This window comes from Callorhinchus milii, unplaced genomic scaffold (assembly GCF_018977255.1).
Source record: "Callorhinchus milii isolate IMCB2004 unplaced genomic scaffold, IMCB_Cmil_1.0 Scaffold5, whole genome shotgun sequence".
Taxonomy (NCBI): Eukaryota; Metazoa; Chordata; class Chondrichthyes; order Chimaeriformes; family Callorhinchidae; genus Callorhinchus; species Callorhinchus milii.
Window position 1 is genome coordinate 5,491,907 of NW_024704746.1, and position 18,290 is coordinate 5,510,196.

Genomic DNA, 18,290 nt, shown 5'->3' on the forward strand with positions numbered 1-18,290 from the left:
CAATCTAACCAGCACTGTAACCAGTACTGTAACCAGCACTGTAACCAGCACTGTAACCAGCACTGTAACCAGCCCCTTAACCAGCACTGTAACCAGCACTGAACTGGCTCCAAGGTGATATGTTAGGCAATGTTAGTCACAATCAATTTCCCCTCTGTGAAAGTCTCGAGGTCGGTTCCTGAGCCTGGGTGGGTCTGCAGTATTCCAGGGCACTGCTGATGACATCGCAGTCCATTCTAGTTCATTGGCAGGACCTAGAAGCCCAGGCCAGTCACTGGGGACAAGCCGGCATCCCATTCAGCTCATGTTAACCCTGCAAGCCAAAGCCCTAACATGTGGGTAGGGTGGTCCGAGCTGGACAACAGTGGGAAAGCTTGCCAGATAGTGCTCTCAATGGTAAACTATGCGGTCTTAGCTGGTTAGACTCCAGCCGTTAGCCCAATGCACACTCTGCGGACCCCAAGCCTTGACTGTTGCCAACCTGTGCCTAATGCTCTCCACGTGTAGGTGGAATGCATGGAATTCTCAGTTTGGTTTGGGTATTCTTAAGCATTGTGATTGATTACCGCATTTGGCTCACCAAAAATAACTCTAACCTCTCTCGTACCCTCAATCATACCCTCTATAATCCCTCTGGCTATTTTACACACACCGTAACAAGGGTTAGGAGCTGGATTTTAATTATATCCTTCTTTCCTCCCTTTCTTTATTTCTCTGTCTTTATTTCTCTTCCTCTCTGTCAGTCCCTCTTTCCTTGAATGAACAGCCTCTGGAGAGAACAGCCACAATCTGTCTCTTAAACACCAAATGTTTCTGTCTGTAAACGCCTCTTCCACCATGCTTACTTCCTTCCTCCTCCCTGGCTCGGCATCAAGCTCCATCACTGTTAAGCCCTCCGAGACGCTACCCTTTGAAGGATGCTATATAAATACAACTTGTTGTTGTTGTTGCCTGACACCGAGGGAGGTTTGATCGTGGGATAGTGCAGGAATGTGCACAGGAGGAGGGGATTGCTGCTCTGATGAACTCACCGTGACCAGCCTTGGCAGAAACACTGTAAATTGGTGTCTGTTTCTCAGCTAAGGACCAGGCGAGGTAGAAAGAACGAGACAGAGAGAAAAAAGAGAGAGCGGAAGGGAAGCAATAACTGAACAGAATAGCTCTCAGCAGAATGAGAGCTGGGAGCCCACTACCACACCCAGCTCCCTCATGAGCTGTTTTTCCATCTAGTGAGACACTCAGGGGTGGGGGTGGGGAGGGAAAGACTGAAAATTATTCATGGCCTGGAATTCCTCAGTTTGTTAGGAAATTCCTCGGCTGCCCCGCAGTCCAGGGGGAGATATCCTGCCTGCATTTGGCCTGTTTGTGCTTAGCGTTTCAGAAACGTCACATTCTGGACAATTCTTAAACTCTTCAAATCTTTAAGCATAGACTTAACTTTGAAACCATTTGTTTCTGTAGCTCTGAAAAGTCCTGTAGCGTAGTGGTTAGCGCGCTCGCCTCGCAAGCAAGAGAACCCGGGTTCAATTCCCGGTCAGGGCAAAACCTTAGGCAAGTTTCCTTACTCCACACACATGCCTCTGTTTACCTAGCGGTAAGTAGGGTCCTAGTTGTTAGTTGATTAGCGGATTGCTTTTCTGGTGGTAATAATCCCTCCCAAATTATTTATTTTAAAAATTGTTCACTTCGCCCTGACCGGGAATTGAACCCGGGTTCTCTCGCTTGCGAGGCGAGCGCGCTAACCACTACGCTACAGGACTTTTCAGAGCTACAGAAACAAATAGCTTCAAAGTTAAGTCTATGCTTAAGGATTTGAAGAGTTTAAAGACTGTATATGGGACACTCCTGCGTGCAATTGGCTGCCGGATTTCGCCCACAAAATATACACTCCATTCACTTTATAATAAATAATAATAATTCACTTTACAATATATTCTGTGAAGAGCGTTGCGACGTCTCAACCATGTGATAACCAAGCTTTATCAAATGCAAGGATTATTATTACTATAAAAGAATCCGACAAATAAACAGCTTCAAAATTAAATCTGGGTTTCCAAATTGTCAGAAATTGCAGATTGGGTAAAGGCTCAGGGTTGTACATTGGACTCATTTAAAAAGCAGCTTAATCCAGTGATGGGGGGACGTTAGGTTGTGTGCTCTGGAGGGATAATCATCCAGACCAATGTTGTGATCTTGTGAATGTGTCGAGCTCCCAACCAGTGAACACAATAGGAGGCTAGCCACAAGCCGTGTGCTCCTGGCTGTATATCAGTTCAGGGTTAGGGTTCTCACTCAAACCACCCACAAGTTTGAATAAAGATAACATGCCATTTGGGTGGGTTTGTGCGTCAGCCTGGCTCTGAGTCAGAAAGTCGTGGGTTCACACAGCCTAAACTGACACTCCAATGCAGCACTGGGGTGTTTTGCATTGTCAGAGTTGTTGTCTTTCGGATGAGATATTAAACCGAGGTCTCGTCTGTTTAGGTGCATGTTAAAGATCCCATGGCACTACTTGAGAAAAGAAGAGAGTTTCTCTCTCCCAGTGTCCTGGCCAACAAGGTCCCGAATAAAATTGATCACTCACTCCATGGCTGTTTGTGGAACATGACAAATACACAGTGCACTTTTACACTTTGAGGCACCCTCCTGATGTGAAAGGCGTTATATCAAATGTAAGGATTATTATTAAGCATTAAGAAACCAAAACTTTAATCTGAACTTTAAATTTTAAGTTGCTGATGTTGATATTAGTAATAACAATAATCTATACATTTGATATAGTGCCTTATCACGTCTTTGAGACGTCACAAAGAAAATACTGTAAAGTGAATTGCCTGTGTATTTTGTGGGCGAAACGCGGCAGCCACTAGCGCACAGCAGTCTCCCACAAGCAATCATGGATTGAGTGACCAAATTGTTACTTTTTTAAAGGGGTTATTATCCCTGGAAAGTGATCTGCCAATCGACTAATAAACTGACTTACTGCTAGGTCTACTGTTTACCTAGCGTGTGGAGTAAAGAAAGTTGCCTAAAGTCTCCCCCACCTGGGAATTGAACCCGGGTTTTCTCACTTAATAATAATAATAATAATAATCCTTGCATTTGATATAGCGCTTTTCACATCGGGAGGACGTCCCAAAGCGCTTCACAGAACACACTGTGAAGTGAATTGACTGTATATTTGTGGGCGAACGCGGCAGCCAATTGCGCACAGCAGTGTCCCACAAACAGTCGTGCATTGAAAATGACCAATTTATTGTTTTTTTGTTTTGGAGGGATTATTATTAGGCTCTGTGTGGAGTAAGGAAACTTGCCCAAGGTTTCGCCCTCTGCCTGGAATTGAACTCAGGTCTCTCACTTGCGAGATGAGTGCTCTAAACACTACATTATATGACTCCATGTATGTCTCTACAATATAGCGTAACAATATGCTACAGAACTCGTAGTATAGGTGCTGAGGCCGCCTGTATATACAATAGTCACATGTGAGATAGGTGGCCTGTGACACTGATAGCTGGCACTTGTGTCATTCGCCTCTGCTGACAGCACAGTTTGGCCCCTGTAAGAGAATCACTTAACCTCCTCCCTGGGGAACATCCCATGTGGTCAGGTGAGTACGCGGGGAGCCTGCTGAGCACTCATTGATTATCTGACACTCAGATCAGCCCGACACCTGCAGCTCTCTAACAAAATGCTGGTGTGTATGGATTCTGCCTGTGAACACAGCAGATCAGGCACTTAACATTCCAGTAATGCCTGCAATATCTGGCACTACTCGACAAGAGAAGGGAATTTCTCTCCTCCCGGTGTCATGGCCAACAATCCCCCTGGATTAAAAATGGAAATTGTCTGCTGGGTTCACCCTAGAAATAATAATACTAAATTATAATAATAATCCTTGCATTATCACTTCATTGTGATGTCTCACAGAGTTTCACAGAATGTACTGTAAAGTGAATTGGCTGTGTATTTTGTGGGTGAACGCCGCAGCCAATTGCACACAGCAGTGTCCCACAAACAGTCGTGGATTGAGTGACCAAATTATTATTTATTGGAGGGATTATTACCCCCGCAAAGCGATCCGTCGATCGACTAACAACTGGGTTCCTACTTACTGCTAGGTAAACAGAGACGTGTGGAGTAAGGAAATTTATCTAAGGTTTTGTCCCGCCTGGGAATCGAACCCGAGCCATCTTGCTTGTGAGGCGCACACGCTAACCCAGGGTTGGGTAGTTATTTTGGCTTGCGGACCACTTCACGAATTTATGGTAAGCTTCGCGGGCCACACACTTAATATAGATGCAAATGCTTAATAATAGCTCAAAATCAAGTCTTACACTTGTACATGATTAAATAAAGTCTATATAATTGACACTCATTAAAATTAGGTTAAATAAAAACAACGCACTGAGCAGACATTTATTTGATATTTATTCATCTATTCACATATTGATGAGAATGTGAGAAGCTCACTCAATGGGAAGAATGAAAGCGCTGACGTGCGTTAACCAGACAACTGAAGACAGGCATCGTCTCCGTTGTTGCAATTCGGAGTACTGCTGCAAGGTGGTCATCAGTCATCACAGATCTATGTTTTGATTTATTGAATTTCATCACAGAAAATGTCTCCACGCATATGTATGTTGATCCAAACAGCACAAGCATCCTCCGGGCATGAGCCTTTATTTTTGGAAAGGTATATTCATTAAGAGAGGCATAAAAACTGGGAAGCAGCACTGATTTGAATTGCTCCACAAGCAATGGATCACATTGCAGGTCTATAAGCTCGAGTTGGAGGTGATATGGGGCTTTGTCAACATCAAATGAAAAAAATAAAGAGACCAAAGACGGGTCATTTTCGATCAAATTGAAATCCTGGAATCGGTGAGAAAATTCGGCTTGTAAGTCAAGTAGTGACGAAGTATACTTTTTAAGGTTTTGATCGCAAACAGTAATCTGCTGCAAAGTTAGAAAGTGGGCGAACAGCCTGTTTCCTATCTGACTCGATAAATGACTTGACACTGCAATAGAAATCGTGCACAAAGGCCCCCTTCCGTTCAATTCATTCATGTGGCCCAGGATATCAACGGCGAATGCAAAATCAGAGAGCCAATTCGCATCATTCAGCTGTGGGAAATCCAAATCTTTTTGTTTCATGTCCAAAAATAAATCAATCTTTGTTCTCAGTTCCCACACGCTTTTCAAGATCTTTCCTAAACTAAGCCATCTTACATTCATATGATACAGAACATCCATGTGCTCGGATTCCAATTCCTCAAGCGGAGTTACAAATTGCCTGTGGTTTAAATCCTCTTGCTTGAATGCAGTTGACCACTTTCGTAACTGTGTCCATGACATTGCTTAGTTTTAGAACACTCTCGGTGGTTAATGCAAATAACATTCTGTTCTGGGTTTGTTTCTTTGACTTGATCTTGAATTCTTTTCAGTAACCCAACATTTTTGTCTGTCAGATTTGGGCTTCCATCGGTGGTGACATTCACCAATTTTTTCCACTCCACTCCTAATTTTAAAATACACTTATTTACTGCCTCCAAAAAGTCTTTGTATCTTTCATTGACTGCATTGATGCCAATTCTTCTGTGAGGTCAAAATGTTTGGTGATACCTCGAATAAAAATTATCAACTGGGTTGTGTCTTTCCAGGCAGAGGGCGAAACCTTGGGCAAGTTTCCTTACTCCACACAGAGCCTAATAATAATCCCTCCAAAACTAAAAACAATAATAAATTGGTCATTTTCAATCTACGATTGTTTGTGAGAGATTGCTGTGCGCAATTGGCTGCCGCGTTTGCCCACAAATATACAGTCAATTCACTTTACAGTGTATTCTGCGAAGCGCTTTGGGACGTCCTCCCGACGTGAAAAGCGCTATATCAAATGCAAGGATTATTATTATTATTATTATTTGACATCACAACTCTGATCGAGTGCCAGTGAAAAACATGCAAAATTGCTTACTTTATTTTGTAACTGCACACTGTTTTTATTTTCTTTCTTTATTTTCTTTCTAAATTTATTTTTCTTTTTATTTTCTTTTTAAAATTATTTTATTTTTTAAAAAAAGTTTATTTTTAAGTTTATTTTTTTAATTTTATTTATTTTATTTGTTTTATTTTCCACTCACACTGGTTAAAAAAAATATTTAGAAGTCCATTCTTTGTTGAATATTCGGCCTTCAGCGTCCACTTTCCGCTTCTTTGATAAACTCATTCCGAATTAACGTCCTCTTCAGTGAAAAGTATTGCCGCAGTTGCCGCTGAAAAGTGTTCCCGGGGTTGCCGCGCGCTTGTTTGAAAATTTGCCGATCCTTACATTTTTGACGTCAGCCTGATTCAACACTTAAGGGAACGTGAGCACAACTAAGCAGTGTGATTGATTGGCTGATGTTCCCGGTCAGATTCAAATGCGAAATTTGTGCGACTTTCTGGGACTGAACCAACTATAATTTTTTTCTGTTGCTGGACACAATGACGGGCCGGATAGAATCATATGGCGGGCCGGATATGGCCCGCGGGCCGTCTTTTGCCCACCCTCGCGCTAACCAATACCCTTCGGGACTCCACTACACATTTTACAGTAAAGTGAAGCATTTTGAGGAAGAATGTTACTATTAAGGTCCAAGTTCTGATGGCTAACCAACACAGACCCAAGAAGTGAGACCCTCGGCTGCTCACACGTTTTATAACCATCACCTTAACATTGCAATTCAGATGAACTCGCTTCTCTTCATTTCAAACATCTCAGTACCTGTTTTACATTTTAAATTGACTTGTTAGAAAGTTAAAAATATCATATTCATATAACCACTGGGTGCCCTGTGAACACCACTGTTAGCGCTGTTAGCCCATCAGTTTGTCCATGGTATGAGATGGTATGCTATGTGCTTGCACTCGCTCATTTATAATGCTTAAGTCTGAAGTATCTTGAAGGCATGTGTGAGCTATTAATGTGAATGCCCTGCAGTGTGGAGTCTGATGAGGAAAGGGGTCATTTAGAGTGTTCCTTCACGTGTTCTAATTTCATTGAGATGCAGTTTGGGATATGGATGTGACGTGGATTGCGATTTGGTTCTGATGTATTAGAAATGAGCTTTGTTATGTGGATGTGATGTACTGTACTGTGGTAATGATGTGGTTTGAGGTGTGATTGGGCTATGGGAGAGCAGGTTGGGATGTTTGTGATGTGGGGTTTGTTTGTCGGTTGAGATGGGGTTTTAGGTGTGACGGTGATGTGGATTGTGATGTGTTAGATGGGCGGGCATGATATGGCTTGTCATATGGATTTGAATGTGGAATGTGATGGGCTACAAATGGGGTTGAGATATGTGTCTCGTCCTACAGGATTGAGCAGCTGGTGCTGAGTAAACCTGGTACCCACGTAGCACTGGACTTGGACCTCGAGAACATCAAGTGACTGGCACATCACAAGCTGTCTTGTAAAGCTCCTCCCACCACACTGAAGGTAAATGTCCATCAGATAGCTGATGAGGAAACTGAGGCTTTGGGCGACAGCTGCTGGAAGGCGTTACCTGGAGTTTGAGATCAGGAACATGTTTGTACATCTGTTTGGAATCCACCTTTATTGGCCTGTGGAGAGGTAAGCAGCTGCAGCTTAAGCTCTGCACCTCTAACTGGTGAAACCATTGCTTAATGGGAAGGGATGTGCATTTGAGCTGTGGGCAGAAAGATGGTAGCAGTCCTCTCACGCATGTCTTGCTGAGATGCATTGCCCACCAGGAAGTTCGCTGGGAGTTCCTGGTATCTACCATCCACCTAGTGAGGGCTCAAACCCATGCTTGTCAGATGGCAAATAACCAACTAGTGACTATTCTCCTTGGAGGAGAGGTAAGTGGGGTTTTCTTGCACCTGAACTGGCTCCAAGGTGACATGTTCTGGTGTTCCTAGCTAGACAAGCAACAGGAAAGCTTGCATGATAGTGCTCTCAATACCAAGCTATGTGTTATTCAGCTAGTTTGGCTCCCCAACACACACTCTGGGGTCCCCAAGTCTTGGGTCCTGCCAACCTAATACTTTGTGGAATTAGATAAGCAAGATGTGCGCTCCAGGGAGAGAGTGGACATTCCATTCCAACAATCTATCTCTGAGATTTTCATGTGTAGTAGGTGGGATGTATGGAGTTCTCAGTTTGGATTGGATACTCTTAAGTAATGGTGATGGGTTTCCGCATGTGTCAGACCAAAAAAACAGAGATGTGCGATTGCATTACACGACAGCTGTGATCAACTGTGTTTTTGGGTGTGGGTTGAAATGAAGGTTTGGTGCAAATGAAATGTGGAATTGTGATGTAGTTTGTGATGTGTTGTGAGATGGGATTTCAGCTGTGGTTTGTGATATGGTGGAGTTGTGGATTGTGATTTGATTCTGACGTGTGAGGTGGGGATTGATGTGGATTGTGATATATGTGTTTTGGAAGGGGTTTCAGCTATGGTTTGCAGTGCAGGGGAGATGCAGGGAGATGGGTCATGGTTTGAATGTGATTTGGCCATTGGAGAACTTTGAAGAGTGATAATTTAGATATAGTTTGAATCATGGTTGTCAGGCAGTTAAGATGTGGATTGTGTGTTTTGTGAAGTAATTGAAGATGTGGTTTGAGTGGGGGTTTGGAGTGAGGGTTTGCGATATGATTTGTGATGTAGGTTTGGCTGTGGGTTGAGGCGGGGCTTTAGGTGTGATTGTGATGTATTAGAAATGTGGTTTGTGATGTGTTTGTGATGTGTTTGAGATGGGGTTTGACTTGTGATTTTGATGTGATGGTTGTGTGTTTGAATTGGGGTTTAAGATGTGATTTGAGAAATGAGAAGAGGAAGAGATGTGGTTTAAGATAGGGTTTGAGATGTGGTTTAAAGTAGGATTTGAGATGTGGGTTAAGGTTGGGTTTGAGATGTGGTTAGAGCTATGGTTTGTGATGTGGTTATAATGTAGTTTTGGTTGTGGATTGAGATGTGGTGTGAATGTGATGTGAATTCTGATGTGGGTTAACAAGCGGTTTGCAATGTGGCTGAGATGTTGTTCATACAAGTTTGGCTCTGGCGTGAGATGAGGTTTTAGGTATGATTGCCCTGCCCGGGAAGCGAACCTGAGAAGTGAGCGTGCTAACCACTATGCTCAGGGACTTATTGAATCCCACTAATTGATTTAAGGAATGATTTATTTTGTGGTAATGTTCTAAGAGTATTGACGATGGTGTGATGAGTCTCTTGACGGGGCATTATGTGACATTACCCAAGCGGCCAGCAGTCAATGTGTGGGCCCACAGGAGGGGGACGGGGGAGAAGCACTGGGTGCATGGGTCTGTCCCGGAACTGCTGTGTGATCCAAGATCATAGCTTTACTCTGTCTCTAACCCGTGCTGCCACTGATTGGGAGTGTGGACTGGACAGTGTAGAGGGAGCTTTACTCTGTCTCTAACCCATGCTGTTGCTGACCTGGGAGCATTTGCTATTTGACCTTGGCTTTAGAAGCCTTCATCACATATGAAGTCAGGAGACGTTTATATAGGAGAGAAATCAGTGTTATGAACTCCCATATAACTTGCAACACATGTGTTTAAATAACATGCATTAATTCAGACCTACTCCACAATACAATATACAATTTACGTATACTGTACACAGTAAAACACATACATTGTATCAGTCGGGACCATAACATTAAATATGACTACCATAACATGAAGTATGAGTTACAGGTAAACTTACATACGTCATATCATATATGACTTAATCAATAATCTACACTTGACACTTATTGATTTAATCAATCTAAGCATGTGCACTTCAAACAGCTGGTAAGTGAACATGCGTCGACAGGGCAAGACTTAATTTCCCGCAATTCAACGTAACTGGTAAATGTGGAAGTAGCGTTATGAGTTAGGAGATGATTTGCTTCATAAAATATGACTAGTGCAAATAATTCATAGTGGTTTTGGTTGGAAACTGAATAGGACTCAGGTGCATGTAAGACTTAGGTGATTATATGATACAAAGATAAGACTCGTGTGAGTGTTACTGTATACCTTTCACGTCAGGAGCCCACTATAACATCACGTCAATGTACAATGCTATGTGTCATACATTCCACATTACGACGTTGGTACTCAGTGATAATAACTCGGTTTAGCAATATTTTTAGAGTATAACTTTAGTGGAAGATTGAACATACGAATATAAGAATTGCTAGGTGAAAGAAGACCAAGGTCTGTCCAGTTCGCCTCCCACCACCCTGGCAGTCACATGCACTTGTTGTGTCCTAAACTATATACTGTATATTGAGATATTATTTCCTAACAGAAATCTATCTAATTTGTTCTTGAAAGAATCAACATTTTCTGCTTCCACCGTCTCCCCAGGGAGATTGGTAATTATTAATAATAACTTGCATTCGATACGGCGCATTCGAGAGAGAGAGAGAGAGAGGAGAGAAATAAAATGTAAAAATAATTGGAAAACGATCAAAATTAAATTATTCCGAACAAAACAAAATCTAGCAGCTCACGCGTGAACAGCCACCGCGATCAGACGTCAGCCAGGACGGAGAGGAGGAAGGCGACGGGTTTAATTTCCATCAAGGATAAACGATAAAAATGTGGTTTATGGAAAAGTGATTGACTGCAGGTGGAATCAGGCAGGATGGGAACAGGCTATTCTGCTCAGCACTAACCCCGCCTGTCACCACAGCTGTCAGGCAGTCAACATTGGTAATGAAAGCGAAAAATATTTTATTCAGATTTATTAATTGTAAATTAAGCGGGTCTGTCAGCTGGCGGACAGCTCCCCCCCAGATCTGTCAGCGCTCAGGCACACGCTGGCCGATCACGAGCCATTTGTCTTGTTGTGTGTGACAGCGCTGCCTTCCCCAAGCTCCTCAGCCCTGATCGTCCTGGGATTTGGAACTAGATGGAACATAATCAGACAAACCACCTCGTGTTTATCAATGCCGGCGACTGGGGAATAGCTTGTAAGGAGCTCTTCGCAAATGTAATCCCCGTCCCGCTCATCCACTGATGTCCATTGCCAAAGCTTTTCTGCTTGTCAAGATTATTTCTTTACCTCTCTCCCACCCCACCCCCCCCCCCCCCCACTCCGTTTTAGACCTCGTTCCCACCAATCCCTCCTCCACTAACCTGGGTTTAGAGCGTTGATTGTCTTGCTCAGTGCTAGTGTTCTCACGTCTGAGTCACAAGGTTGTGGGTTCCCGTTTGCCTGTCCATTGGACATTAATAATCCCAGGGCACTATTTGTAAAGAGAAGAGAGTTTCTCTCTCCCGGTGTCCTGACCAACAATCCCCCAAATATAATTGGCCACTCACTCCATGGCTGTTTGTGGTACATTGCAATGTGTAAATGGGCTGCCACATTCGCTTACACTATACATAGTATATCCCGTGAAGCGCTTTGAGACGTCCTCCCGACCTGTATTATAAATGTATTCTCAGCATTGCAGCACTGGGGAGCTTAGGGAAGAACTGTATAAATGCAAGTTGTTGTTGTTGACTGGAGATGCCAATGGCCTCCCTCCCTCCCTCGTTGGTTTTCATGCAGAGAGAGAGAGAGAGCCAAGTGAGAGCTCAGCTCAGCTGATCCTGACCTTAACCTGATGTCTGTGTGCACAATACAACAATCCTATTTACATTTCTACAGTGCCTTTCACATTCGGAGGACCTCGTCACAGGATGTTCTGTGAAGTGCAGTCACTGTATATTTTGCAGGGAAATGCAGCAGCCAGTTTGTGCACAGCAGCGTCCCACAAACAGCAGAAAGGCTGATGATGGGGGTGGAGCAGGGCGCACTGAGCAGGTGGAGCAGCCAGGTTGGTAGGGGTTGAGGAGGTCACAGAGGTATGATGGAGTGTGACAGTGCAGGGATTTAAAGTGAACTTGATTCACTGGGCACAGGGAGCTGGTGGAGCCAGGTGAGGGTGGAATTTGATAGGCTCACTGAGCCTGCAGAGTTGGATAATATTACTAATAATCCTTACATTAATAATAATATTCCTTGCATTTGGTATAGGGCTTTTCACGTCGGGAGGACATCCCAAAGCGCTTCACAGAACACACTGTAAAGTGAATTGACTGTATATTTGTGGGCGAACGCGGCAGCCAATTGCGCACAGCAATGTCCCACAAACAGTCGTAGATTGAAAATGACCAATTTTATTATTGTTTTTGGTTTTGGAGGGATTATTATTAGGTGTGTGGAGTAAGGAAACTTGCCCAAGGTTTTGCCCTCTGCCTGGAATTGAACTCAGGCCTCTCGCTTGCAAAGTGAGTGCTCTAACCACTGAGCTACAGGACTCCACAAATATTTGATATATAGCCTTTACACCTCGTCGAGATGTCTCAAAACACTTCACAGGATATACTATGTGCGAAACGTAACAGCCAATTGCACACAGTCATGGAGTGAGTGACCAATTTTATTTGGGGAATTGTTGGCCAGGACACGGGAGAGAGAAACACACTTCTCTTCGAATAGTGCCATGGGATCTTTAACAACCACCTAAACAGGTAAACAGGACCTTGGTTTAATGTCTCATCCGAAGGATGGCACCTCTGACAATACAGCGCACACCCAGAGCTGCATTGGACTGTTAGTTCAAAGTCTGATTCGGAGGCAAGAGTGCGACCAAACGATATAATTGAAGAATTTTCCACAATTCTACACAAACTTAGATTTGAAGACAAAATGGCCTGGAGGCTAAGAAGAGGTGACATTTCAGGTTCAGGCTCTGGAGTGGGGCTGATTGGCTGAATTTTCCCCTGTGTAATAGAGCGGTGTTGAAGCTTTGTTGCTGCTGAACTCAGTGAATTTGTGATGATAATAATCCTTGCCTCACATCTTCAAGACATCTCAAAGAGCTTCACAAGATATCCTGTAAAGTAGACGTCCTCTCGACGTGAAAGGCGCTATATAAATGTAATGTTATATACTGTAGGGTGAATATTTTGTGAGCGAAATGCGGCAGACAATTGCGCAGAGCAGTGTCCCACAAAACAGTCGTGGATTGAGTGCCAAATTATTATTTTTTACAATTTTTTTGAGGGATTATTACCCCTGGAAAACAATTTTCAAATCGACTAACAACCGGGTTCCTACTGCTAGGTAAATAGAGGTGTGTAGAGCAAGGAAACTTGCCTTAAGGTTTAGCCCCACCCAGGAACCGAACCTGGTTCTCCTAGATTACAAAGCGAGAGCTATAACCACTACGCTACAGGACTCTACAGTTGCGATTTGAGAGCTGGGTGGAGTGGTCCCTGGGGCCTTGCTGGTGTCTAGGTCAAAGCCATGGTTTCCCTGCCCCAAGGTGAATGCCTTTCACTGGCTTCAGGCATCAGCTTTTTTCCCAGGGAGCGTGCCTGAGAGATCGAGCTCAGCCACTGCAACGCACCACAAATGCCATCCACATGCAGAGCCTGAGGGAGAATAAGCCGACAGGTGACATTACTCACACTGCTGAATAAAGCTGATGACAGCTCTTTAAATCTTCAATTGTACATTTAAATTCACCTTAGTTCCACGTCCAATCTGCAACGCAATTTTCGTCAAAATGATTTTAAAAAATATTTTTCATGAATTTTGTGCCCTCATTGATGTGCCTTGAGGGTTGCAGAACTTCTCATCCACTGTGCTCCCAGATCCCTCTACACTGTCCGTCCACACTGCCAGCTCAGTGACAGCAAGGGTTAGAGACAGAGTCTCATGTCTGTCTCAGGTAGAGTGTTGTCCTCAGTCATGGTGACTGATAATTATGGGTCCAATTATTTTATTATTGTTATTAATTTCCATCAGAAGGACGTCCCACAGCGCTTCACGGGATATATTGTAAAGAGTAGTGACTGTGTATTTTGTTGCACACGCGCAACACAGCATCCAATTTGTGCACAGAAATGTCCCCACAAACAGCCGTGAAGTGAGCAACCAATTGTGTCTCCCCTTTGGCACGGTGGGTTCCTGAGTCGGACCTGAGGCTGCTGGAGAGATGGCTGTTGAGTCAGTGTTCCACACCGGCTCTGAGAAGGTCCATTGACTTGCCTCTCGCCCGCTGCCAAATTGAAGAATGTTCTTATTAATGTTTATTCAATAAAAAACATCGAGCTCCAGATGGCTCATCCAATCAGTTTGCAATCTGTTAGCTGGAGGCTGCCGGTGGCTGCTTTGCCCAGTGAGGGCCTAGATGTCCTGCTTTGTGCTTTAACCCTTCGACCCTGAGGAGTGACAAGAGAGGCTGGGATTGTGCTCCTTAGAGCAGAGAAGGAGAGGAGATTTAATAGATGTGTTCAAAATTTTGAGGGGTTTTGCTGGAGTAACTAGGGAGAAACTGTTTCCTCTGGGTCGGTAACCAGAGGACGTAGATTTAAGATAATGGACAAAATAATCAGAGGGGAGATGAGGAGAATTTTTTTTTACTCAGAGAGTTGTTACGGTCTGGAATGCACTGTCTGAGAGGGTGGAGGAAGCAGATTCAAAAGTAACTTTCAAAGGGAATTGGATAGGTACTTAAAAAGGAAAACATTCTATGGCTATGGGGTAAGAATGGGGGAGTGGGATTGGTTGATAACTCTATCAAAGAATTACCTACTTCTGTGCTGTTAGATTCTATGACGCCATGTGACAACCTTTAGGGGGCATGATGAACCAAAACGTGCTTGTCAATTTGGGAATAAAATTCGGGATAAGAGCAGGAAGAGGCTAGTTGTCTGCACTCCTATTGACAGGTCTGACTTTCCATCCTTTAAACCTGCTCCTCTGGCTTATTAGATCATGGCACATCCTTTAATCCCATTTCCCATCTTTTCTCAACACTCCTTGCTAGTCAGCCATCTATCCATCTGACATCTTAACATCCCAATCGATTTGTGCCTCTGCACCCTACTGAGGCCCAGCGTTGCACACTCTCACCATCTCGGATTCTCAGGTTATGTTCCTTGTTTTGATCCCTCTACCAGAGTGAAGAGTCATTTAGCTTGTTAACTCTCCCTTTATACTGAATGCCTCAGTCCAGACTGATGGGACCAGTCATGTTGTGTTACGGTCTCAAACATGATATAATCCCGTGTTAGAGGAACAAGCTACGAGTAAAGATTAGCCAAGCTCGGACTCTTCAGGCTTAAGAGAAAATGACATTATAAAGTTGTATAACATTTTAAATGGGATTGAAAAAGTAAACACAGAACTATTCTCATTATTAATAATAATAATGCAAGGATTATTATTAATATTATTTAAGATACATCAAGATAATAGAATACGAGGACACAGGTTCAGAGTTGTAAATTTGTAAAAAAGTAAATTTTGTAACAGACACCAGGAAGGTTTTCTTTACCCAGAGGGTAATTAATGACTGGAACCGGTTTTATAGGAAGGGTGGTTGAGTCCAGATCACTGGAACTCATTTAAAAAGCAGCTTGATGCAGTGAGAAGGGGTGGTAGGGTGGGTGTTCTGGAGGGATGAGATCAGAAAGGCCGAAGGTTCTTCTTCATCCAAACTAATCTGTGATCTTGTGATGCTTACCATCCCATGGAGACAAAGCTGATCCATGCACAATACTGTTGGCTAAGAGAAGGGAGTTTCTCCCTCCTGGTGTCCTGGCGAACAATTCCCCAGGTAAACTCCAAAGCTGCTTATGGTACCTTGCTACATGCAAAACAGCTGCTACATTTGCTTACAAATGCTCAGCCCCAGTGAAATACTATAAAACATTTCAGTGTTATAGACACTGGATTAAACTGCACGGATCAAGAGCTGGACACAGGACTCCAGATGTGTGCTGACCAGAGCTGGACACAGTATTCCAGATGTGCGCTGACCAGAGCTGGATAGTGTGAAGTCCAGAGTCACCAATGTGAGGGTATGAGGTTCACGCAATCACCATCCACACCCAGAGAGTTAACAGCTGAGGACCAGAGAGAACGGCAGGTCAGCACAAACCACAGTGAAATCTAATTTCGCTGCTGAAAAAAAACCTATCCATCTACTCACTGCTGTCACATCAAGCTCCAGATAATTTGAAAAATATTGGCGAGTCAGGTCCTTAAATCAAAGAATCAATTAAAAGTGTAACTTCCTGGATTGTAACTTACATTATTGCCTCCTACACAGCTGGCACCACTGGCGTTGAGATCCACTGGCTGTGTCCTCAACCCCTGACTCTCGACCTCCTCACAACCCCTTACACTCACCCTCACTGAGCCAATCTGACACCTTTCTCCTCATGACACCTCTTTGGAGTCCTGTAGCCTAGTGATTAGCGCGCTCACCTCACGAGCGAGAGGACCCAGGTTCGATTCCCAGACAGGGTGAAACCTTAGGCAAGTTTCCTTACCCCGCAGGCCTCTGTTCACCTTGTAGTAAGTAGGAACCTCGGTGTTAGTCGATTGGCAGATCGCTTTTTGAGGATAATAATCCCTCCCAAAAAATTGTCACTCAATCCACGACAATTTGTGGGACACTACTGTGCGTAATTGGCTGCCGCATTTTGGCCACAAAATGCACAGTGAATTCACTTTACAGTATATCCTGTGAAGCCCTTTGAGACGTCTCAATGATGTAATGAATCGCTATATAAAATGCAAGGATTATTATTATTAAAGGAACAGTAAAGCAAATCTTAAAAATTAACTAGAATATGGAAAAGTGTGTTTTTTTTTCACGCAGCGATTTGCAAATCTCTCTGTTGGAGTAAATGTGGAGTGCATGTAAATTTTATGCTTGACACCCTATAAATCTGCCGCTCTGTCGGCCAGGCTGGATGGAGTGTTTAAATGCCTATAAATTGTTTGCAAAAAAAAATGCTATGGATTGATTTACCAAATGCCGAGCGAGGAGATTGTTCATCTCCGGCTATTGACCTGCTGAAAGCTGAGGTTTATTGGAGTGTAAGGCTAACAGCAAGGTGCTTAGAGTAAGAGCCTTTCATATGTCTTTCCACAGCAAGACGTCCTCAAGTGCTTCACAACTTATCGTCCAGTGTAGTGACCTTTTTTTGTTTAGAGGTTAAGCGAGGCAGCCCTTTGCTCATGGCGATGCCCCATGTCAGGTGGTCAGCCACGTGTCTGACACAAGCGGAAACCCATCACTGTACTTAAGAGTATCCAAACCAAACTGAGAATTCCATGCATCCCGCCTACACATGGAAATACAGAGAGAGAGATTATTGGAATAGAATGTGCACTCTCTTCCTGTAGTGATGCAATCTCCTTAACTAATTCCAGAAAGCATTAGGCGCAGGTTGCCAAGAGCCAAGGTTTGGTGTCCCTAGAATGTGTGTTGGGGTAACTGCTGGCGTCTAACCAGCTAAAGCCACATAGCTTGCCAGTGAGAGCATTGTGTGGCAAGCTTTCCCGATGCTTGTCCAGCTAGGACCTCTCTAATGTTAGGCTTTTGGCTCGGGTTAACAGGAGCTTAGTGGGAGAATTCCCTGCGCCCAGTGACTGGTCTGCCCTTCCAAGTCCTGCCAGGCAATGAACCTCACAGGGGGCTATTATTAATTTTTGTAGCTGGGAGATTTGTTGTGCACAGCAATGTCCCTCAAACAGCCATGAAGTGAAGTGAGTGACTAATTTTATTTGAGGATTGTTGGCCAGGACACCAGGAGAAACTCCCTTTTCTTTTTTGAATAGTGTCATGGGATCTTTAACCTGAACAGGCAGATAGGACCTCGGTTTATGGTCTCATCCCTAAGGATGGCATCTCCAACAAAGAAACACACCCCGGCGCTGTATTGGAGTGTCACCTTAGACTATATGATTCCAAGTCCCAACGGGAACCTTGAACCTGCATCCTTCTGACTCAGAGGTGAGAGCGCTACCGTTGAGCCAGATGACATCAGATTATGGGTTCATGCCCCACATTGGGAATCACATAGTCTAAGCTGACCACTCAGTGATAGCACGCACATCATTGTTCACACACTAATTCATACCTATACACACATAGACATACACACACAAACACACATTCGCACAGGATATAAACATTTGATTCTGGCCAACAATCCCCTAAATAAATGTAGTCACTCACTCCATGATTGATTGTGGGACATGGCTGTGCGCAAATTGGCTGCCATGTTTCGGCCACAATCACTTCGCCCACTTACACAGTATTTACCAGCGCCTTGGGACGTCCTCCCGACGTGAAGGGCACTATACAAATTTAGTGATTTTGTTGCTGTTGTTATCTTGTGAAGTGCCTTGATATGTCTCTCGAATCTGAAAGGCGCTAAACCGAATGTATGTATTATTATTAAAAACGCT